The sequence below is a fragment of the Centropristis striata genome, chromosome 6 (assembly GCF_030273125.1).
Source record: "Centropristis striata isolate RG_2023a ecotype Rhode Island chromosome 6, C.striata_1.0, whole genome shotgun sequence".
NCBI lineage: Eukaryota > Metazoa > Chordata > Actinopteri > Perciformes > Serranidae > Centropristis > Centropristis striata.
In genome coordinates, this window is record NC_081522.1 from 40,293,378 (window position 1) to 40,318,092 (window position 24,715).

Genomic DNA, 24,715 nt, shown 5'->3' on the forward strand with positions numbered 1-24,715 from the left:
TCTCAGACATCAGAATCTGGAGCAGCAGCAGCAGCAGCAGAGCGTCTGAGCTGCTGCAGGAAGTGATGCTGTCCTGTTGTTGACAGGAATAAATAAAGAAGAGGGTGGGATATAATTTGGCTCTACTGTATCTGATGTTCCTTTCTGTGCTGCTGTAAAAAGAAACATGACATTCCTGTGGCTGTGGACCTATCTGCCTCCGTCTGCCTCTGTCCGTGGTGCTGAACGGAATAGAAAGCAGGCCCAGTATTGTTGCTGCTCCGCTTTGAATCAGGCTGACTGACACTCTCCATGGTGCTGAAATCTCACATCACACAGGCAGCCTGTAACTCAGCTGCAGAATACAATAGGGCTGTTTCCAGTAGTGGGCAATACCCGGAATGAGGCGGGTCGCACTTGCCAAAACGCCCCGAATATGAATATGAGCCTTTTGTTGGGACTTTTTTCATCCCTGTAGAAGAGCAGGGTCTTATTTCTCCCCTGAAAAAAGCCTGGTTACTGATTGGATAGAAGGCTAAGCAGGATGTGATGTAGTACTGGACGCCACAAGAACGCGCAACATTTGTAAAAGCTGGTGAAGCAGTGTTGCCAACTTAGCGACTTTGTTGCTATATTTAGCGACTTTTCAGACCCCCTTAGAGACTATTTTTCAAGAAAGCGACTGGAGACAAATCCAGCGACTTTTTCTGGTGTTATTGGAGACTCCTTTTACTCTTCTTGACCACAAAAAGACGCAAAGTCACCAATAAAGACGCAAAAAGTTCGAAAAAAAGACACAAATTAACCTGAAAACGACGCAAAATAGCCCAAAAACCTCAAGAAGTAAGAACAAGCTACTTTTCGGCTCTTCTTAACGAGCTGCGGGACAGGCAGCTCGTTAAGAAGAGTAAGAATGAGTCGAAGCGGCACAGTCCTCCTGCAGCAGTCTCTCCCAGCTGCAGTCACAAAGCCGGAGGGGATGACGATTTGTTTCTGTTCTCTGTGTGGTTTTTCTTGCAACCCTTTACATTAATTTGCCATAAATAACATCTTAAATTAAGTAGAATTTTATTTATTCCATAGAAAATCCATCTTGTCATTAGTTTAAGTTGAAGGATATTTGGATGACTACCGGGATAATATTGTGAATTTAAATGATATTGGCCTAGTCATCGAGACATGAATTTTAAAAAACTGGCTCCAACATTTGATAAAAGTACATTTCTTTCACTCTGGATGTTTATTGTGTTCCCTCAGGGTGATTAAAGGGAACTTGTTGGCAGATGCAGCTCTGTTTGACGGCCTTCTCACACCAGACACTCAGCACAGTTAGTGATGCCGGTTAATCTACGATCACTATGTTTATGATCAGTGGAGATGCTGTGCATAATTAGCCATGCTGCTTTGTTTATGATCAGCTGCTGACGTTGTGCACAGTTAGCGATTTATTTGTTTCTTCCCAAGATAAAAACTTTAATATAAACTTTAGATTGAGTGTTATCTTGTTTTAAGAGTTAATTCCTTATTTTAAGCGTTCAACATGCTTATTTCTAGATTTAATAATCTTAATTTAATAAATCTTGTCAAGGTAAATTATCTGTCCATGCAGGAAGATCATTTCCCTCAGATTTACTGTTTGATCTGGTTTTTAGACCTTTCTTTCTGCAGTGTGTCGGCAGCCTCAGAGACTTCATGTTAACATGCTGCTGAAAGGACACAACACATTTTCACTTTTACACCTTGTGATGTTTGTTTCCTAAAAGGGGCTCCTCTGTATGTGGAGCACATTCTGTGTTTATTCCTTGGCTAACTTCCTCTCTTAGCTGTCCAAAAACCCTGCGCCGAGAGAAAAACTATACAATGTTGCATCTGGGCTGCTGTCACAGCATGGTGAAAACTGTTATTTAGAAACAAAAAAGACCTTCACACAGAAGTCAAAAACTTTTTCTGATAAAAGACCTCGAGCAGCTCGCTCACTCTCAGAAGTAAAGCCTGTTGGAGTGCTGGAAACCTCCTTCATCAACACTTTGCATCAGTGTTTGCTGCTGAAAAGCCGTCAGCCCACCTTCACACTGTGTCTTCATCCGCTGACTCTTTCACATGTTCACATCATACACTGTTTGGCTATAAATTGCTCCCACAAAGCCAGTGTGTGCTGTGCTTTGACAACAATACTTCTGGATTATATTTCTGTACTTCCAAATCGTTACAAACACCAGGATTCATCTGGCAAAGAGGGGAATGAATGAAGGTGAAGCAGACATTTAAACGTTTAGTTTAAAATGTTAAAATATGTCTGTGGTTCTAGATTCTTGCACCAGTGTGACTCTATTCAGGACAAATGTGCTGTAAGTGTATATTTGTATTATGTCGATAAGCAACCTGTGTCTATGTTTGTATGTACCGTCATGGAAAAAATATTAGACCAGCCTTTTTCTTCAGTTTCTTGTTCATTTTAATGCCTGGAAAACTAAAAGTAGAGGTTCATTTGTTTGGACAAATATAATGATAACAACAAGAGTTTAATTTAAGAGCTGATATCTAGACATTTAACATGGTTTTCTTGATTATAACAAAAAGCATTACCAATTGTGTCTTTATTTTACCAAAAAAGAAACAAATTGACCAAAAATGAAGTAAAATTACCAATAAAAAGAAACAAAATTAGCAAAAAAGACATATAATAACCAATAAAAAGCTGCAAAATGAACAAAAAAGATGTATAATAACCAAAAAAGACACAAAATGACCAAAATAAAATATAAAATGCCAATAAAAACGTATAATGACCAAAAAAGACACACATTCACCAAAAAAGACGTATAATGACCAATAAAAAGAAACAATTGATAATGATTTTTTGTTTTTATCAGTAAAACCATGTTAAATGTCTAGATATCAGCTCTTAAATTAAACTCTTATCAGCTATTTTTGTTGTTATCATTATATTTGTCCAAACAAATGAACCTTTAGTTGTACCAGACATTAAAATGAATAAGAAACTGAAGAAAACAAGGTGGTCTAATTATTATTCCCATGACTGTATGCCTGAAGGAAATGTACAGGCTGTGAAAACAAATTTCCTGAAAAGGACAATAAATTATCTATCTATCTATCTATCTATCTATCTATCTATCTATCTATCTATCGATAATAATAATAATAATAATAATAATAATAATAATACTGCAGTGTATCACTATCAGGATTGATGCTTATTGAAGTTTATGGATATTAAACTGCAGGAACGACTGCAGCCTCACAGGTGAGTGTGCACAACCACTTAACAGGGAAATTATGTTTATCATAACAACAAAATGAAGAGTTAAAGTGTTTGTTACACCCTTGTCACCGTGGGTTCTTATGGGTTAAATCACATTTGTATGATGAGTCATTTTTGACCCGTGTTGTGCATCAAAGGGTTAAGGAGCAGCATGCGTGCCAGTGTTGAGAAACACAGCAGAGCAAATTAATTATTGATGGGATGCTTTGAAAGCCCGTGGCGTCACTAGGTATCCATTGTTACCTCTGTTGTTGTTTGCAGCTCTTCACAGAGCGAGAGGCGAGGAGGGAGAGCAGATAATGACCCTGAACTCAGCCTCCCCTCCTCCATCAGCTGCTTCCTGCCAGCTACGTCATTTCTAGTTTTCAACCCCATTCTTTCTTGTTTTTATAAATCTAGCAAAGCTATAAATATTGGACCAGTGCTGCTAATAATGAGCCGTCCGGAGCGGACTTTTGTCGGGACTTTTTTCGTCCCTGTAGAAGAGCAGGGTTGTTTTTCTCCCCTGCAAAAAGCCTGGTTGCTGATTGGATAGATCACTAAGCAGGATGTGACGTAGTACTCAACACCACAACAACACGCACCATTTGTAAAAGCTGGCAAAGCAGTGTTGCTAACTTAGCAACTTTGTTGCTATAATTAGCAACTTTTCAGCTCTTCTGAACAAGCCAAGTAAGAAGGAGTCGAGCGGCACAGTCCTCCTGCAGCAGTCTCTCCCAGCTGCAGAGCCGGAGGGGATGTTAACCCCTTAGCGTCCAGTCTGCAAATTGCTAATAGGCTAACGGTTAGCTCTGTAGCAGTACAGTGTGTATGTGCTAACAGGCTAACAGTTAGCTCTGTAGCAGTACAGTGTGTATGTGCTAACAGGCTAACAGTTAGCTCTGTAGCAGTACAGTGTGTATGTGCTAGCAGGCTAACAGTTAGCTCTGTAGCAGTACAGTGTATATGTGCTGCTGCTGCAGGAGGTGTTCACTTAGCGATCTCTGTTTGTTTACAACAAGCACCAGACACTCTGTGCACAGTTAGTGATGCCGGTTAATTCACCATCACTATGTTTATGATCAGCGGAGACTTTGTGCATAATAAGCCATGCTGCTTTGTTTACGATCAGCTGCTGACATTGTGCACAGTTAGCGACGATTGAAAACCAAACGTCACCTCCAGAGTCTCTAAATCCCTCTGGGCGCTTTTTTGAGAGGGCGTGGCCTGAGACTTCAGAGAGGGCGTGGCCTGAGACTTTAGAGAGGGCGTGACCTGAGACTTTAGAGAGGGCGTGGCCTGAGACTTTAGAGAGGGCGTGGCCTGAGATTTTAGAGAGGGCGTGGCCTGAGACTTTAGAGAGGGCGTGGCCTTAGACTTTAGAGAGGGCGTGGCCTTAGACTTTAGAGAGGGCGTGGCCTGAGACTTTAGAGGGGGCGTGACCTGAGGCTTTAGAGAGGGCGTGGCCTGAAACTTTCCCAGTGGCCACTCTTTCCCCCTAAAGAAAACACGTCTAATATGTGAACAATATCCATGAACATCTCATCGTCGCTCATTGAATCATCTTTAATGTCATCTCCATAGGGAATTAATGTCAAGTGACTTTTAGAGTGGAGTAGCTGCTAGCAGAGTTACCTCTGACTGCAGCTCAGGTCTAGTGAAGTGATCTGGAAAAGAAGAAGTCTGCGTCCCCTGAAGGAACGGTTTCACAGCCAGACGCTGGGAAACACAGAGAGAACAGTCCGTGTCTGGGCTCGGGTGCCTTGGCCATGCGTGAACTGATGCTGATGACATTCACATGTAGCTGTGATGCCTGAGCGGCTTCAGCTGCTCCGAGGCTCTGAGCAGCTCCAGGCTGCACACACACATCTCTACCAGACACACACTTTAGTGGCGTTCTCTTTGTTGTCAGCTTTGAGTGAGTTGAACACACACACACACTCACACATACACACACTCACACGCCATGAGTGTGACGTGTGATGTCGTGACACATGAGAATTAGTTTCAGTGCAGGAGATCTAGTTCTGTTTCAAACACTGGAACTATGTTCAAAATGTCCCAGAGACAAACAGCACGTTAGAGCTTCATATTATAGAATATTTAGCTACGCTGCAAAAACCAACTGACATATAATGAGAAATATATAACTAGAATTAAGCAAATACATGCTTGAAACTCTTAAAATTATCTGCCAGTGCAGTAAGTACATTTTTCTTTGTAAGAATTCTTTTTTTTTTTTTTTTTAAACAAAACACAACATAAATCACCAATGGACAAACACAGTAAAACAAAAACAAAAAAAAAGAGCGACAACAAAATCACAAAACCAACCTAAATAAATAAATAAATAAAACTACAATAATAAATAAGAACTTTAACACATTAAAACTAAACAAGACACAAACAAACATCAAACATAATTACCACATAAAACATACAGTAAGAAGATTGTAAGAATTCTCTAAATAAGTAAAAAATATGTGGAAAAACCAATGATGTCTTGAAATAAATCCAAAAATACTTCTTTTGAGCAATTGTGGCTTGAAAAGCCCAACTGTAGTAACATTATAATAAGCCAGAAATACTTGAAGGGCACGTTTTGGAAAATTCTTTTGAAATAACATTCAAACTACATGCAACTAAAACTCTCAACTGGAGCCAATATTTCAGGTAAAAACTCACCATATTCAACAGCTGAATAGCTTGAAAAATATGAAAAAGCTCACAATGTTAATCCTAAAAAGAAGTCTTTAAACAATAAGATAATTAAATAAGCACATAATAATAATACTAATAATTTAATAAGCACATAAAGCTATGGTCAGTAGGTAAATTATACTGAAAAACAATATGATTTAGATACTATTGCTGGATAGAAGAAGAAAATAATTGGTAAGCTTCATGTTTTTTGCAGTTTATATAAAAATTAATTTGAAGATGTATTAAAATATCAGACATATAGCAGTTTAAAAATGCATCACATATGATTTGACAAACACACAGAATCTGACCAACAGTCACATTCTCTCTTTACAGGAAACGTTTGCTTGATTAAGATACGAGCAGCTCTGATTTAAGAAATCCCACTGCACCATTTGGAACAATAACGGGAAATAATGAAACTTACGTACGAATATTAGGTATAATAATACCAAAATTGGAATACTACACAGTTGATGTTGGGACCTGTTGGTGTATCTTGAGTACTGTATCTGTTTTTTGATACTTGTCATTAAATCCCTCACAGGGATTTCTGTCTTTCTAAGAAATTTCTTGTCGTCTGTTAAGATTTTCCACAACAGAAGCACTACTAGTAGTCACATATAATGACAAACAATCCATAACATTAAAGTGTGCTGTTATATATGGGTGGAAATGATCAATAAAGTGGTGTCCATTATGTAGTAACCAACTGGTTTTAATTACATAACCAAAACCACTTCCTGTTTACTATACAATGCACCATGTTCATGACTCTCAGGGCTGCTGTATGAAGCACAAATGCTGTTTCTGTTTTTGACGACACAGTAACTCAGTAAAAACTCATATTCCTGCTTTCATCTCACCAAACTGATGAGTCCTTGATAGGCCTGTCACGATAATTACTATATCGACTTATCGTTCGATATATAAAAATGGACATGATAGCTTTTTTCTGGACTCGATATATTGACTTTTTGTGCTTTTTTGTGTCTAAAGTAAAGCTGCAAATGTTTGACAGGCAGCACAAAAATGATGGGAAAAAAACCCTATATTTCCCAAGCAGCCATTCTGTTTATATGTTATTTTAGTAATAAAATTATATATATATATATATATATTCAAGTTTATCTCAGTGCAGTGTTTTGTTAACAGAGTCTAAAAGTCTATGTTATTTGTTTTGGTTGTAGTTGATTTAATTTGTGTTTTATTTATCTAGGATATTTTAATATTTCTTTTCCACATTTCAATTCCAATGATTAATATTCTTGTGATTTAAAAATTCATTGCTACGGAAAAGATTAACTCATTATGCTCTAATATGGTTATAAAACAAAAACAACATCAATACGACGATACTATCGTTTATCGTGATAGTTTCTGGGGGAAAATGTGTTATTGTGACAGGCCGAGTCCTTGAGTCCTTCTCATAATACTTGAAAAACTACAACAAAAACTCAATTTTCTGTCTCTTTCTGGAGAACCCGGATGTGTTCCCAGGCCACAGACATCAGTAGTCTCTCCAGCGTGTTCTGGGTCTACATGAAGGTCTCTGACCACTTGAAAGTGTCTGAACTGCTAACAGGAGACAAACAAACCGCCTCAAATGTCTTCTTTGAACACAAAAGAGCAGCAGCTCTCCTCAGCTCCCTCTGGGTGTCTGAGCTCTGAGCCCACCAGAGACCTCAGATCTCTCCATCTGATGCTCCCTGACCTCCTGGTTTGGGGCAGAACCATGAATCTTGTCCTTAGACCTGGAGGTGCCGACTCCCACACTCGGCTGCAAACGGCTCCACAACAGAAGAACATCAGGGCTGTTTCCACTGGCGCCCAATACCCAGAATGAGGCGGAAACCTCCCTAATTTTGTCATAAATTAGAGAGATTTTAGATGAGATTTAAAGTGGTGAATCTGCGAGAAAAAATACTTTTTTTCACTCAGATTCACCACTTTAAATCTCTTAAATCTGCAAATTTTTTTCTTGTAGATTTGCTACTTTTATCTAGTAAATTTGCCACTTTTTTCCTCAAAATATTACATCCCCCAACCCCCTCCCCCCTTACCAGTATTTTCATTTTTATTCATACTTGGCGCTAATATGCCGTCATAGTCAAATTCTCCTGGTACAAGTCACTGAAGAATAACTCTGTTTTTTTTTTTACATTGGAGGTCAAGGTGAATAAAGTTAATATTATTATATTATTATCATACTGATTGGTCAGATGTCATGGGGTCACCATCTGTAATGTAACCTGATCTTTGCTGATTAGCTGGAAGAAATCCATGTGGTGCATGGACATGGGGACCCAGTTTTTATGTCCACTGAAGTAACCAAATGTGGTTCTTCCCCCAATAAAGGGTTAAACTGATTGATTGTCTGCCTGTCTGTCTGTCTGTCTGCCTGTCTGTCTCTCTCTGAGATTCCTTTAGAATCACAGCAGATAGACAAAGGAGGAGATGTTTTGGGCAGTCTGCAGGCCTCCTCCTGCACAGATCTGAGTGTGTTTCTGCAGTATGTGAAGCCCACAGTGCCATCAGGCTCCGAGAAGAGGAACTGCTCCTTTCTTACCCACCTCCTCCTCCTCCTCCTCTTCTTCCTCCTCCCTCCCTCCTCTTCCTCCTCTGTCAGAGACTTCAATCTGATTTTATTTCTTTATCCGCCAGCAGCCTGTCGGTGCAAACATTTGCATGTTGCAAGGCTAGAATGTGAGCCATTTTGTTCCAGAAGACAGTTTTGCAAAAATGCGTGTGCGTGCGCGTGCGCGTTAACGTCCGTGTGCGCGCAAAAAAAAAAAAAAACCCAGGGAGGCTGAAATGTGCACGGACAGAAAAAAAAAAAAAAGGGCTGCTTAACAAACCGCGCAGTGTCCAAATAAATAAAGCACAGAGCGCATTCCCGCCGTGAACACACACATGCAAACACTGAGTGCGCGCACACAGTTTACCACACACACATTCACGCTTGCACACACACACACACACACACACACTGGAGTATAGGACACCGGGCAGAGTGCGTTCCGCCGATCATCTCCGTCCCTCCCCTCAGCCAGCAGATTGCCTGCGCCGCTGACGACAGACAGTCACACAGAGCGCGAGTGGAGGATCGGAGAGACTGCATCAAGGAGCGAGAAGTGCGCGCCTGCCTGCCCGCTCGCGGATCTTTTGGCTGCGTGGGAGTTGTTCAATCTCTCCACCTGCCATTTGCATTCCTCCTTTTAGTCTCCACAGTCGTCCGAGGACGAGTCCGGGCGCACAGGGAGTCCCATTACCGAGGGAGGATCGCACCGTGTGTGTGTGTGTGTGTGTGTCCGTGTCGGTGTGTGTCTATGTGTGTGTGCGTGGGTTGCCGGTTTTAACTACATCCCCGCGCCACGGAACGGAGGACAGACAAACTCGTTGGGAATCTGCAAGGATCGGCTGCTTCTTTCCGCTCTATTTTTTGCACCTTTTCGGTTTTTTGAAAGCTGTCTTTTAACGGAAATGGACTTGAGATTGTGTGTGTGAGTGTGTGAGTGTGTGTGAGTGTGTGTGTGAGTGTGTGTGTGGTGGCTGGGAGTTGCCGTCGGGGAGAAATGCGAAAGGATGCTCGGCAGCAGTGAAGAATACAGCAGGTGAGTCCGTCTCTCCTCCAGCCGCCTCACTCTTTATTCTGGTGTCGATGCAGTTTAAATGCATATGTTTCCTCATGGAGGTTTCATCTTTGTGGGCTACTTTGAACAATAATGTCATTCTGATGCTCTCTCCGTAAACTCCTCGGATCTGATTCCGGTGTCAGATCGCTTCAAATCTCCCTGACAGTCCGCGATGTTTAGGGCAGAGCCGCTTGACAGGACAAACGGAGGGCTGGAGTGTGTCTTGCTGTGTGGTTAGGCGCGTCCTCTGCAGGTAAAAACGCATCTAATCCTGCACACATTGCAAATTAATTCCTATAGATATGTTATCCGGGCGCATTTTCACTGCGTAATCTGCTTTTGTGCGCCTTTTTTCCCCTCTCCGTGTGTGTGTGTGTGTGCTCGTCTGGGAGGCAGAAGGCTTAAACCATTAATCAAATGTAATTGTCCCGTGAATGTGAGTGAGTGTGTGTGAGAGAATGGGGAATGTGTGTTTGTGTGTGTGTGTGTGCAGGGAGGAGAGGAAAGAGGGGTGACTTGCAGAATGTTATCTTAATCTAGCCTTTATTTGGCCACGTACAGCCTGGCTGAGATAACATTTGTCATTGTGTGGAAGTGTGAGGCAGTCGTGATCCTCCCAACCAATATGCCGTTTTATTCCTCTGCAGAGATGCTATCAGTGTGTTAACTGGGCAGCGGGCTGCTGCTGCTGCTGCTGCAGCGGAGTCGTGCATTTTATTGATCCTCACCAACGACTTTGGAATTTTTTGGGTTCTCAACAAGAACTAGAGAGCTGGACGGAGTCTATAAATAGATCTCACTGCACTGCACAGGACTCAGGAGCAAAGTTGTGTGTGTTAGTGTGTGTGGTGTTACAGTCAGTGTGTGTGTGTGTGTGTGTGTGTGTGTATGTATATATAGTTACCCCACAAATCATTATAAACCTGACAGGTCCCCAGGAAGCAGTCCCTGGTCAGCTGGGACTCGACTTTGTCTGATTGACTATTTGAGGTGATATCTGTGTTTCTGGATGATTTTTCAGGGCTGAAGAACCTTTAGAAAGGGTGGTTCCCACGTTGCATGTTCTAGTCTTGTGTCCCAACGATGTGCAATAGACAAGGTCGTGTGTGTGTGTGTGTGTGTGTGTGTGTGTGTGTGTGTGCAGAATATATGAAAGTGGCCTCTGAAATGTCTCCCCTTTATTGTATGATAGTGTTTTGAAAGTAAAGAAAATGATTCAAAATCACATTTTATGTTGGACTAAAAGGACTAAAGAAAGACACAAATTGACTAAAAAAGACACAAAATGACTAAACAGAGACACAAAAGACACAAAATGACCTAAAAAAGACAAAAAATAATGAAAAAAGACACAAAAAGACTCAAAATGACACAAAAAAGACACAACATGACCCAAAATGACTAAAAAGAGACACAACAGACACAAATAGAAGCAAAGTGACTAAAAAAGACACAAACTGACCAAAAAAGGACACAAATTAACGAAAAAAGACACAAAATGACCCAAAATAGACACAAAAAGACATAAAATAACTAAAAAGAGACACAACAGACACAAAAAGACACAACGTGACAAAAAAACACACAAAATGACACAAAAAGACACAAAATGACCAAAGAAGACACAAAATAACGAAAAAAGACACAAAATGACCAAAAAAAACCCCACAAAAAGATACAAAATGACCATTAGAAGACACAAAAAGACACACAATGACCAAAAAAAGACACACAATGACCAAAAAAAGACACAAAATGACCATAAAAAGAAACAAAAAGACACAAAATGTATCCTCATCACCTTTGTACCTGTGATTTGCTCTAATGCTGATTTTCGAAAGGACACAGAAAGACACAAAGTGACTAAAAAACGACACAAAATGACACAAAAAAAGACACAAAAAGACACTAAATGACTATCTGTGTTTGTAGCTGCTCCAGTATGTTTTCAGGGCTGTAGAACCTTCATAAAGGGAGGTTCCCACGTTGCATCTTCTAGTCTTGTGTCCCAACAATGTGCTATAGACAAGGCCCTGTGTGTGTGTATATATATATAATATATAATATATAATATATAATATATATGAGAGTGGCCTGTGAAGCCCTTTATTGTCCAGCTCTGCCTCTTCTAATGATAAACCCAAACAGTAGTGGCAGAGTATCAGAGCAGTGTGTGATGCTGCGCCTGCGGACATTCATAAAGTGCTGTAGCTCTATTGGTTATAAATAGCCGGAGGGAGGGAGGAGGGAGGGAGGAGGGAGGGAGGAACAGCCAGAGAGAAGAGCAGCAGCCTCCTGTAGCTCAGCAGCAGCAGCCTCTCTGCTTTATCTGCCTCACCATCCAACATGATAGATGGCTGATACACTCTGACATATCACACAGATGCAGGGCTGGGTGTGGCTCAGAGGGCCTCACAGGTCCCTTATCCTGAGATCTGTGTAACCCTCACTGGGTCGGAGCTCTCCTAATAATGCATACCTTCAGTATTCACCCTCTGAGTGTCTCTGGGTGATATTATCCACTCAAATCCACCATTCCCTTCACTTTAAATCCTATTTCTGTTGATGTGTTGGATTAGACCTCCTTGTTTCTTGTGCATTTTAATGCCTGGTACAATTAAAGGTTAATTTGTTTGGAGAAATGTAATGATAACATGATATCAATGATATCTAGACATTTAACATGGTTTAAAGGACTATAAAAGGGACAGAATGACTATAATAAGACACAGAAAGACACAAAATGACCAACTGAAGATACAAAATAACAAAAATAGACACAAAAAAGACACAAAATAGGCAAAAGAGACACAAAAGAGACACAAAATGATCAAAAAAGACACAAAATAAGAAGACAAGATGACCAAAAAACCCCACAGAAGACACAAAATGACTAAAAAGGACACAAAACAACACAAAAAGACACAAAATGACTAAAACAGACACAAAAACAACACAAAATGACCAAAAGAGACACAAAAAAGACACAAAAAGACACAAAATAACTAAAAAAGACACAACAAAAGACACAAAATGACTAAAAAGACACAAAGAAGACACAAAAAGACACAAAATGACTTCCAAAGTCACAAAATAAATAAAAAAGACACAAAATGACCAAAACTGTTACGCTAAACACACAACACACACAAAAAATGGAGTCCCACTAGAATAAAAACCAGAGTTGGATGACAGGATCACACACAATCACAAGATCACATTTATGTTGGACTAAAGGACTGAAAAAAAGACACAAAATTACAAAAAAAAGACACAAAACGACCAAGAGAGATACAAAAAAGGCACAAAAAGACACACAGAATGACTAAAAAAGACACAAAATGACCAAAATTGTTCCTCTAAACACACCAGAGCCAAATCAAATGGAGTCCCACTAGAATAAAAACCAGAGTTGATGACAGGATCACACACAATCACAAGATCACATTTATGTTGGTTTTTCTTTGTTTCTTTTTGGTTCTAAATGTTGATCCAGTCCTTCTTTCTGCAGACAGAATATTATCGTCCTGTTTCCTGTTTCTCCTAATAAAACAGACCTTCAGTATTAAGTGTCTCTGTGGCTCTCAGAGTGATATTATCACTCAAATCCATCATTTTCTCCCTTCATTCCCTTCTCTTTAAGCCCTGTTTCTGTTGATGACTCTGTGTGTGATGATTGCGATGCCTCCAGGCTGCTGAGGTGTGTGATCCTCTTTGTCCAGCCGCCCTCGCGCCACGGCCGGCCGGCTTCATTAAACAAATGTGCGGCCGCTGACCTTGGCTATCTTCGACTTGTCAATAGGATTCACCTCTGTGGCTGCAGGACACAGTAACAAAGACCCTCCTCCTCCTCTCCTCCTCTCCTCCTCCTCCTCTCCTCCTCCTCTCCTCTACATTATGCTGCTGTTGACATACTATATTGGATTACAGCACGTTGATCAATGTTTGCAATAAGCTCAACCTCTACATAGTGGCCGATATAATACAGAGGATCAGATGTCAGAGGAAAATGGAGCTCCTCCTCTAACAGCATTACATTTCTGTGAAGTATGTTTCTATCTTGGCATGTTTGGAGTGTAATCACACACTCACAGAAGAAGAGGGGAGAGGACAAGAGTGTGTTGCTGCTTGTTTTAACCCTCTGGAGTCTCCAGAAGCACCAAAGCATGACTTCTTCATCACATCCAGAGTTTGATGATGATATACCAAGTAAAACTGGAGACAAGCTCAAATATATTTAGTATGAAATGATAGAACTGGATGGAACCCTCTTATATGTTAGATTTGACACCTTTGTTCACATTTGCAACATTTAAAATTCTTTATTGAGCATGATAGTGTTTTGAAAGTAAAACAAAAAAGATTCAAAATCACATTTTATGTTGGACTAAAGGACTAAAAAAGACACAAAATGACCAAAAAAAGAGACAAAATGACTAAAAAAGAGACAAAATGACTAAAAAAGAGACAAAATGACAAAAAAGACACAAAATGATCAAAAGAGACACAAAAAGACACAAAAAAGACACGAAATGACTTCCAAAGACACAAAATGACTAAAAAAGACACAAAATGACCAAAAAAAACCCACGACAGAAGACACAAAATGACTAAAAAAGACACAAAATAACTAAAAAAGACACAAAATGACCAAAAGAGACACAAAAAGACACCAAAAAAGACACAAAATGACCAAAAGAGACACAAAAAGACACAACAAAAGACAGAAAATTACCAAAGGACACACAAAATAATTAAAAAAGACAGAACAATTTTGGTTCAAAATGTTGATCCGGTAAGTCAGAATAAAAAATCTATTATTATTATTATCAGGTCATAGGTGAAAAAAATATACCAACATGGTATTTAAACATGTTTTAAGTGGTGAATACAGGCAGGATGGAAAGAATTCAGGAATGGAATAAATAGACCAAAACTCCAGAGAGTTAATGATAGAAATGAGTGGAGATGGTGGTGTTAGTGGTGGTGGGTGGAGACGTGGTGGTGTTGGTGGTGTTGATGGCCGTGATGTAGCTTCACGCTGACTGATCATCACTAAATGACCAATAGTGTTAGTGAGCGACTAAGCGTATGACGTGTGAGCACGTCTCCTGGAGACACTCTACCCGGGCGTAGAGCCGACACCTCCTGCCATGACAAGGTGTTTATTAGCTCCCAGTTGTGAGGCCGTGATGGCTGCATATTTATGCGATGACACAGTGCTGCGGAGTTCTCACCCGGGACGGCAATTATGTTGTTTTCATAAGACTTGATGCCGGTGGCTGGATGCACGGTGCCCCGGGCTGCGTGGCGTGTTTCTAAAAGGCGTGTGGTGGGATCATAGCGGCTGTGTGATGTGATGTGATGGGAGGGGGAGGCAGCTTCTTGTCATTCCACTAGTCACTCTCGTCCTCGTGGAGGTCTTTTGAAGCAGGAAGCGCAGCTGCAAGTGGCGTCTGAAAGTCATCAGCATGTTTTGGGATTTCTTTCAAAGGTTGAGTGGTGCACAACCAGCGTTTCCCCGACAGCGTGCACGAGCATGCTGCAAAACACTGTGGACAAAAGCAGCTGTTTCCATAAGAGCCGGACCAAAAAGAGACACAAAAAGACACAAAATTACCAAAAAAAAAACACAGAAGACATAAAATGATAAAAAAAAGACACAAAATGACCAAAAAACCCCTCAGAAGACACAAAATGACCAAAAAAAGGACACAAAATTACAGAACACTGCAAAAAAAGTATTTCAGCTCTGTGCTTGCTGCTACCCTGTTAATAATAATAATGAGTAAGGAAAGTATGAGCAGATAATCAGCAAACATATTCATCATGTGCATTGTTCCAAAACTGTCATCATCATTTTTAAGGCAAATAGAATAAATACAGTGACTACTGGAGTTAAAAACGACAATTAGTTTCATTAGCAATGCTCTGCAAAAAAGGTGTTTAGTCTAAAAACCAGATCAAACAGTAAATCTGAGGGAAATGATCTTGCTGCATGGACAGATAATTTACCTTGACAACATTTATTAAATTAAGATTATTAAATCTAGAAATAAGCATGTTGAACACTTAAAATAATAAATTAACTGTTAAAACAAGGTCAATTAAAGCTGCTAGCAGTGATGAACTGGCCCGAGAAGAGTGACCTTATGATTATTTGGTTCTTACCAAGATAAAAATAAAACTTTAGATTTAGAAGCGTTTGATCATTTATCTTGTTTTAAGTGTTCAACATGCTTATTTCTAGATTTAATGAAAAACGGAAAAAAGTCATAAAAACAGAAGAAAAAAAAAATCTGAAAAACAGGAAAAAATTTTGTCAGAAAAGCAGAAAAAAATAGACAGAAAAAAACTGAAAAAATTACTCTGAAAAAAAGACAGAAAAACAGAAAAAAATACTCTGAAAAAAAGAAAAAAAATCTCAGAAAAACAAAAAAAAATAGTAAGAAAAAAAAGGTTAAAAAATAGTTTGAATAACAGGAAGAAAATTACCATGGAAACCAGAAAAATAGTCAGAAAAACAGAAAAAATATTGTCCAAAAACTGAAATGAACTCGTAAAACCAGATAAAGTAAAGCTGCCAGCAGCGATGAACTGGCCCGAGCAGAGTGACCTGATGATTATTTGGTTCTTACCAAGATAAAAAATAAAACTTTAGATTTAGAAGTGTTATATCATTTATCTTGGGGTTAAATATCTCCGTCAGTAAACTCTCTGCCCTCCACGTTACCTTCAGTCATCGTGACATTTCACAAATCTGATCAGTCCGACTGTGATTATATTTCCTTTAATCTGGTTTTATTGCATCAACAGAATTATTGTATACACTAATCTAGAATTTACACTGAACTGGTAACCTTGAATTTATGGCATGAGAATCACATACTGACCACAAAGCTGCAAATGATGCATTTATTAAAATAATAGATGGCTTCCATATGGTCAGAGCTCCATAATGTAATGAATTACTGCAGGAAATGACTCGGCTGTTATATAAAGAGGCTGGAAACTAAACGAAATGAATCATAATTAATTAAACTTCTGCTCATAGTTATTTTACTGTTAACAAACAATGATGTTGCACACATTATTATACCATTTTATATTAAGTTATTAAGTTTGTTAATGATGTTTTGGTAATAAATAAGAAATAATTTGCAAATATTTTGATGGCTGATGATTATAATACCTGATTACTGCTTTATTAAATGTGAAACATCTATAAATTTATTATTTAGATCATTATCATTCTTTTGCAAGGGTTAATAATTGATTTTAAACATCTATAAACATTTTCTGCATGTTAATATGAAGTTGCAACTAATGCTTAAAATAAAATCATAAAGCATCTTTAAGAAGAGTTATCATTTTTGCATAATATGCATCTTAATAAAAGTATTTATTAATAATGTATCAAAGCCTTATGATCATAATATGATATGTATATATCAACCAAAATAGTATTTTTTACATTTATTTATTTTTTTAAATACATTACTCCACTGTAAAATACTCTGGCACCGTGTTTGTAGCAAAAATATACTGTAATATATATACTAGCCATCATTTTTGCATTTATTTTTTGTAAGAAATACTTTTTCTCACTGTTTAATGTACTAAACACCATAACTGTAACAGAAATATATTGTAATATTTAATGGTAAAATCTTTAATTTATGCGTTTTCATTTATGAAGTATTTTCTTGTCAATTATATGGGAAAACAGAGTTTCTTTTGATGGAAAAACCTTTTATTTATACAGTAAAAAATGGAATAAAATGGCAATCTTAAATGTAAAATCAACCTTGCCAATATCTTTTTACTGTAATATTAAAAAAAATTCTAACTGTATTTATTACGGTAAAGTTCTGGCAACCACAGCTGCTGGTTTTTACCGTAAAAACAACAGTTTTTGAAATATTTTTTACAGTGTATGAAATATTATTATGCATTAATTAACTGTTACTATCAGTATAAATATATTTTTTATATATTTACACTTCTGTTTTGCTGAGATGATGAGAATGTATCTTGTTATTTACTATTTATAATGTTTTTTTATGAGTCCAGTACGTGAATGCTTTGAATTTCGTCGTATTCGGTGCAATGACACATAAATCTAATCTAATCTCTAATCTAATATAATCCAACTATTGATATTATGATAAATATGAGCAGCTGTTGGAGCTCTAACGTGCTGCAGCGGCTCATCCAGCGCTACAGATTCATACACGTGTTGTGGAAAATGTGCCGTGAGAGCCATTTTACCTTTTTCTGCTTGTGTGAAAAATCAAAGTGTTCACAAAGAAAAGCTGGATTAGAAGGTTTGCAGCAGCAGGATTCACTGACCCTCCGTCTGCAGGGAGCCACAGCAGCACATACATATATATATATATATACACACATATCTATGGATTATTGTAATAACGCTGCATTCGCCTGTCTCCACCTTTGTAAATTAAACATGTAATAGATGCATATAGTTGCTGTAGGATGCAGGAGCTTCATTAAAGCAGCTGGTGGAGGTTTGGGGGTGGAGAGGAGCATCAATAAGCTTACTGAGCTCCTCAAAGACTCTCTGGAGAGGAGAACATTTATATTCACAGCATCAGGACCAATCAGACGCTGTCGGCCCTCTGTTGCTAGGCAGACTTTAACTTAAACATCCATCTTTGGCTTGATTGTGTGAATGACACGTGTGTGTGAACCGAGGTTATTATAGTTAACAAAAACGAACGAAATAACGAAAACTATAATTGAAAAAAACATTTTTGTTAACTGAAATAAAAATAAAAACGATAACTAACTGAAACTGTATTTTGTGGTTACAAACGAACTAAAATTATATTGAAAATGTCCTTCGTTTTCATCTTTGTCAACTTTTTTCATATGTAAACCTTTTTGGTTGATATGAAATCTATTTCATCCATCTGGTTTTATGACTTAATAAACTAAGTGGGGCTGAGATGGATAATTTTAAAAAAACTATAAACTAAAACTAAAAAAAACTAAACTAACACTAAGCATTTTTCCAAAAAATAATAACGAATTAAAACCAGCAAACTCACTTTAAAAACTCATTAAAACTAATTTGAAAACAGAAATTGACAACGAAATTAAAACTAAAACGAATGAAAAATCCCAAACTATTATAATTGAATATATTATTTCACACAAAACCACAGGAGAAGAGGTCACGTCAAAACTTGTTTTGTCCACAAACCATAGAGATATTCAGTTTATTGTCATAAAGGAACAAAGAAACCAGAAATATTCACATTGAAGAAGCTGAAATCAGAGAATTTGGACTTATTGTCTAAAAAAAAAAATTCCCAAACCAATTATTAGATGATCAAAATAATTGACGATTAATTTAATAATCGATTATTGTTCGATGAATCGAATCATTGTTGCAACTCTAACTAAAACTAATAAAAACGAAAAAAAAAAACTAGCAAACTCACTCTAAAAACTAATTAAAACCAACTGAATTTGAAAACAAAAATTCACAACGAAATTAAAATTAAAACTAATGAAAAATCCATAACTATTATAACCTTGGTGTGTACACTGAGGATAGAAAACTTTAATTTCCCTTATTTTATGACAACTGAAGCATCAAATGTGCTGTTTTTTCGGTGTGAATGCCACTAACGATGCCGATCCTTTTATCTGCAGACACAATATTATTGTCCTGTTTGTAGCTGGAGTCTGAATAAGCTGTTTTGTGTCGGTAATGACTGGTATTGTGCAGCAAAAAGAAGCAAAATGACAGAATGTTGCATGTGTTATTCAGAGCTGACTGCAACACTGGGACAACAGCAGCTCCACTTATACACACACACACACTTGAATGGAGCAGGAGATATTCTCCATAAGTGGGAACAAGATGCTCCACCTCCCTGATGTAATGGCTGTTAGAATAGCAGCCGAGCTCCGCGGGTCACTGATGGTGTTTAGGTGGAGGACGAGGACTCTCCACTCGAGTCTGTGTCTAGTCGTCTGACCCGGATCTACTCACAAGTCAAGATGGTTTTATTGTCGGCTGAGCTACAGGTTTAACACGGGCAGTGTGTGTGTGTGTGTGTGTGTGTGTGTGTGCGTGCTCGGGGTTTATTCACAGCAGCTCGTTTCGTTGTGACAAAGGTTGGAACACGTCTCAGGATGTCTTTTGTTTTGTGTCTCTTTGTGGTTATTTTGCAACTTTTTGGGTTATATTTTTCACTATTTGCATTAGTTTAGTGTCTCTTTGTGGTTATTTTGCAACTTTTTGGGTTATATTTTTCACTATTTGCATTAGTTTAGTGTCTCTTTGTGGTTATTTTTTTCAATATTTGCGTTGTATTTTTCATTATTTGCGTTAGTTTTGTGTCTCTTTGTGGTTATTTTTTTCAATATTTGCGGTAGTTTTGTGTCTCTTTGTTGTTATTTTGCAACTATTCGCGTCATATTTTCACTATTTGCATTAATTTTCCGTCTCTGTGGTTATTTTGCAACTATTTGCAGTAGTTTTGTGTCTCTTTGTGGTAATTTTTGTGATTATTTTACAACTATTTGCGGTAGTTTTTTGACTCTTTGTAGTGAGTCTCATCACTGTCATTTTGCATCTCTGTGCAACTATTTGCGTTATATTTTCCACTATTTGCGGTAGTTTAGTGTCTCTTTGTTTTTATTTTGCAACTATTTGCGTTAGTTTTGTGTCTCTTTGTGGTTATTTTGCAACTATTTGCGGTAGTTTTGTCTCTTTGTGGTTATTTTGTAACTATTTGAGGTATTTTTGTGTCTCTGTGGTTATTTTTTAACAATTTGTGGTAGTTTTGTATCTCTTTGCACTCATTTTGCAACTATTTTTGGAAGTTTTGTGTCTTCGTGGTCATTTCATATGTCTTTACAGTAATTTTGTGTTGCTTTGTAGTAGATTAGTGTTTCTCTGAAATCACGTAGCGTCTCTTTTGAGAAGTGTTGTGTGTTTTTGTTGTGCTGAGCTGCAGGTTTTCCTCAGACGGGGGAATAAAACGGACAGAGTGTGTTATCTGTTGTGTGTGTGTGTGGTCGGGGTTTATTCACAGCAGCTCGTTTCGTTGTGCCAAAGGTCGGAACATGTCTCAGGACTTCTTTTGTAGCTGTTTCTGTTTCGCAGCATTCATAAAGTGCCATTAACAGCCACTAATCCCATTAGAACTCATGAAGAAGACGGACCCTGGTGCTGAAATGCTGCCACGCTACAGAAAGGCTGCCCTGTGTGATACTTGGATTAAAGCGTTCTCTGATCATTCAAATATTTTAATGTGCTTCAAGCCCATTATACTCTCCTCTGGTAAGATAAGTGTAGGTGCTTTTTATCCGTGCTCCCATTCATTCATCATGTGATTCAAGACAACAGGGGCCTTTGCTTTGAGCTAGAAAAAAGGGGGGCAGAGGCTTTTAGTTCCCTAAAAGCTCCCCTTTCTCCGGCTCTTTGGAGCTCCCTTTCGATCCTGTTTAACTTTCCTAAAAGCTCTCTCTCTCTTCACCCACTCACTGTCAACACAGAAATAGAGAGAGAGAGAGAGAAGGGAAGAAATGACAGAACAATGGAACAAAGAAGTGCTAATACTGTCAATGGAGAAGAGTGAGAGTGCAGGGAGGAAACAAGGGCTTAGGTTTCAGGTTATCGACCAGGCGGCTGGGAGGCAGCAGGAGATGTTAGGAACAGCAGGAATATAATATAATATATAATATAATATCACCTGCAGAGAGATGTGAAGAACTCAGGCCTGCTGCTGTCTCACTGAATGTGCTAACATCCACATTAATAATCAGATGACCTACTTTGAGTTGTGCTCGACTCCTGTTGTATTCGGCTACAATCTCCATCTTGGAAATTAAATAATAATAATATAGATGATAATAATGTGCCTGTTGTCCAGTACATTCTTTTTTTTTCCATAATATTTTTAGTTTATTTTAAAGATTATAACACTTTGTTGTATTCTGCTAGAATCTCCATCTTCGAAATTAAATAATAATAATAATAATAATAATAGTAATAATTATAATAATAATAATAATAATAATAATAATGTGCCTGTTTTCCAGTACAATCTTTTTTCCCACAATGTTTTTATTTTATTTTCAGTTTATAACACTTTGACATAGAGCTTTTACATTCATGTATCTTCATTCAACTTCCATATTTTAAGATAGCTGCATTTACATGGAGACAGAAAAAAAACAAAAAAAAAAAATAACACTTTGTAATCTATATACAATTGAGTATCGTTTGTCATTGGTGTAGAGTAAAACACATAAATAGAAAAGCAATATGAATCTGACAAGATCGGGAACCGCATTATCCACAAAGACTTTTATTAGTTATCCACTTCTTCTCTGTAATGTAGTTGATGCTGTTTATCCTTTAATATGTCAGTTATTCTCTCTACATCAGGGGTCAAAAACTCAAATTACCTGGGGGCCGCTGGAGGCAGTATCAAAATAACCAAAAAAAGACACAAAATTACAAAAAAAAGACACAAAATGACAATAAAAAAAGACACAAAATGACCAAAAAATACACATAATTACCAAAAATACATAGAATGACCAAAAAATACACACAATTACAAAAAAGACACAAAATGACTGAAAAAAAACACAAAATTACTTTAAAAAGACACAAAATTATAAAAAAGACACAAAATGACCAAAAAATACACAGAATTACCAAAAAAGACACAAAATTACCAAGAAAAAGTAATTAAAGGGACTTTCCACACACAACACAGTAAAGTGTAGTAGTCAGTAGATAAATTATACTCAAAACAATATAATTAAGATACTATTGCTACATATAAGAAGAAAATACTTGGTGAGCTTCATGTTTTTTGCAGTGCAGGTAGAGATGTTCTGATACCAGTATGTTATAAAAAAATATCGTACAACATCTGCATGACTGTGATCTGATTATCATTGTGGTTATTGTGGTCATTAAATGCCGAAATATCACATTTTTGACAACAGACAGGAGTTGGTCATCCAGGAGAATAAACTCCAAGATTTTGTCTGTTATCGTGGTATCTTTTATTCCGTCTCTGGGGGATTTTTCTGGTCACTGGAAGGCAGCTTCCAGAGTTTTCTACTTCGGCTCGTCTTTCTTTTTCCGTTTTGTTTTAGAAACTTTGTTGTGCTCTTTAGGGTGACGTGTCTTCAGTTGGTTCAAACTGTTGATGATTGATGTTTATTGGTTCTATATTTACTGGACTTGGAGTCTGAGGAGTTGTTGCTTTTCTTTTCTTGCTTGTTTTCATTATAAATTGAACACTTTGGGGTTTTTTGGCTGCTGGTCAGACTAAATAAGCAATTGTGACACATTAGTGTCTGGCTGTAGAGACGTGTGATGGGGATTTGTCATTATTTTTCGAGAATGCAGTGGAGCAAATGAGCATGTTTTGGGGGGAAAAAGTAATTAAAATGATTATTAGTTGATTTGGTCTGTGTCTGTGGATGTTGGCAGAGTTTCTACACTGAACATGGTGGCAGGTTTTTAGTTTGACAGATTCAAAATAGACTGAACGAGAGTTGTTATGATTCCGATACCAGGATCAGAAATTGCTCTGATACTGCCGAAAAATCTGGCACCACGTCATTTATTAAATTAGTAATATTTTTACTGGTTTGTTCGTTAAGCTCTGGCACAGTTCTTCTTCACAGCTCTTAAAACAACCTGCAGCTGTTTTATTTCATTTTGTGTCTTCTTTAGTCATTTTGTGTCCTTTTTAGTCATTTTGTCTCTTTTTTTCAGTTATTTTGTGTCTTTTTGTGTCCTTTTTTAGTAATTTTGTAATTCATTTTTGTTCTTCAAGTTCTGGAAAAGTCCCATGATGCATTGTGACACTCCCACATGTATTCTGATGCATTTCATTGGCCAAGAGACCGAAACTACAAATACTACAAAACGACCTATCCTCTTTCCCGGCTTTAATGGTAGAATAACTCAACAGCGCCCCAACAGGTTTTAGTGGTAGAAATGTGGTGATGCTTTCCCGCCTTTAATGAGTTAAAGACAATAAGTCCAAATTGTCTGATTTCAGCTTCTTCAATGTGAATATTTCCAGGTTCTTTGTTCCTTCATGACAATAAAGTGAATATCTCTTTGGTTTGTGGATTCCAGCAGCATCTCTAATCACTCAACATGATCTAATGAAGGGCTCATTATGGTGGTTTATTAATCATTCGTCATTATGATTATTAAGATCAGAATCATTTGACATGTTTAATAATGTTTAATAATAAATCAGCGTTTTATTTCATCCTCTACCTGGTAACAGATCAGCTTCTAAAAAGATATTTTTGCTATCAGAAGATAGAAAACAGGCTCCGACTTTTGATGTTCTCCTGGAAAAAAACCCACCTACACACCTGAAATCAATCCCAGCTAGTGCACACAAACACACACACACACAAACACACACACTCCCTGTACTCCACACACACACACACACACACACACACACACCACATCTGTACCAAATACACACAATTACACAATTATAAACACATACAAACAGAACACAGTTTTATACAGTGAAAACCCTCAAAATATCCACATATGGTTCACACACACACACACACACACACACACACACACACACACACACACACAGTGTTATTGAGCAGAATATAAATGTATATTGTGCCTCGAGGCTCAGAGACCTGAACATCAACACAGCAGCCCTGAGGACAGAGAAGCACCTCCTCTCCTCCTCCTCCACCTCCTCTCATCTCCTTTCTTTTCCTCCTCTCTCCTTTCCTCCTCCTCTCCCCATCACCTCTCCTCTCCTCCTATCTCATTTTCCTCCCCTCTCCTTTCTTTTCTTCTCTTCCTCTTTCTATTCCTTCTCTCCCACTCCTCTCCTTTTCCTCCTCTCCTCCCCTCTACTCTCCTCTCCTTTGTTTTCCTCTTCTCCCCTCTCCTTTCTATTCTTCTCCTCCTCTCCTCTCCTTTTCCTCTCCTTTTCTCCTCTCTCCTCCATTCCTCTCCTATCTCATTTTCCTCCCCTCTCCTTTATTTTCTTCTTCTCCTCTTTCTTTTCCTCCTCTCTCCTCTCCTCCTCCTCTCCTCCCCCCTTCCTCTCTCCTCCCGTCCTATCTCATT

General features: G+C 38.1%; 1 protein-coding gene across 2 annotated transcripts in view; it reads left to right on the forward strand.

The window, feature by feature from the left end:
* lingo1a (leucine rich repeat and Ig domain containing 1a) overlaps positions 1 to 24,715 on the forward strand; it is a 217,382-nt gene that overhangs the window by 159,222 nt on the left and 33,445 nt on the right. Inside the window, exon 1 of one of the 2 annotated variants that reach the window (XM_059334532.1) lies at positions 8,986 to 9,558. The exons of the other annotated variant lie outside the window; for it this stretch is intronic. The gene's annotated coding sequence lies outside the window, so the exon portion shown is untranslated. Of the gene's footprint in view, positions 1 to 8,985; positions 9,559 to 24,715 lie in introns of those variants that run through there. 2 annotated transcript variants of the gene reach the window in all.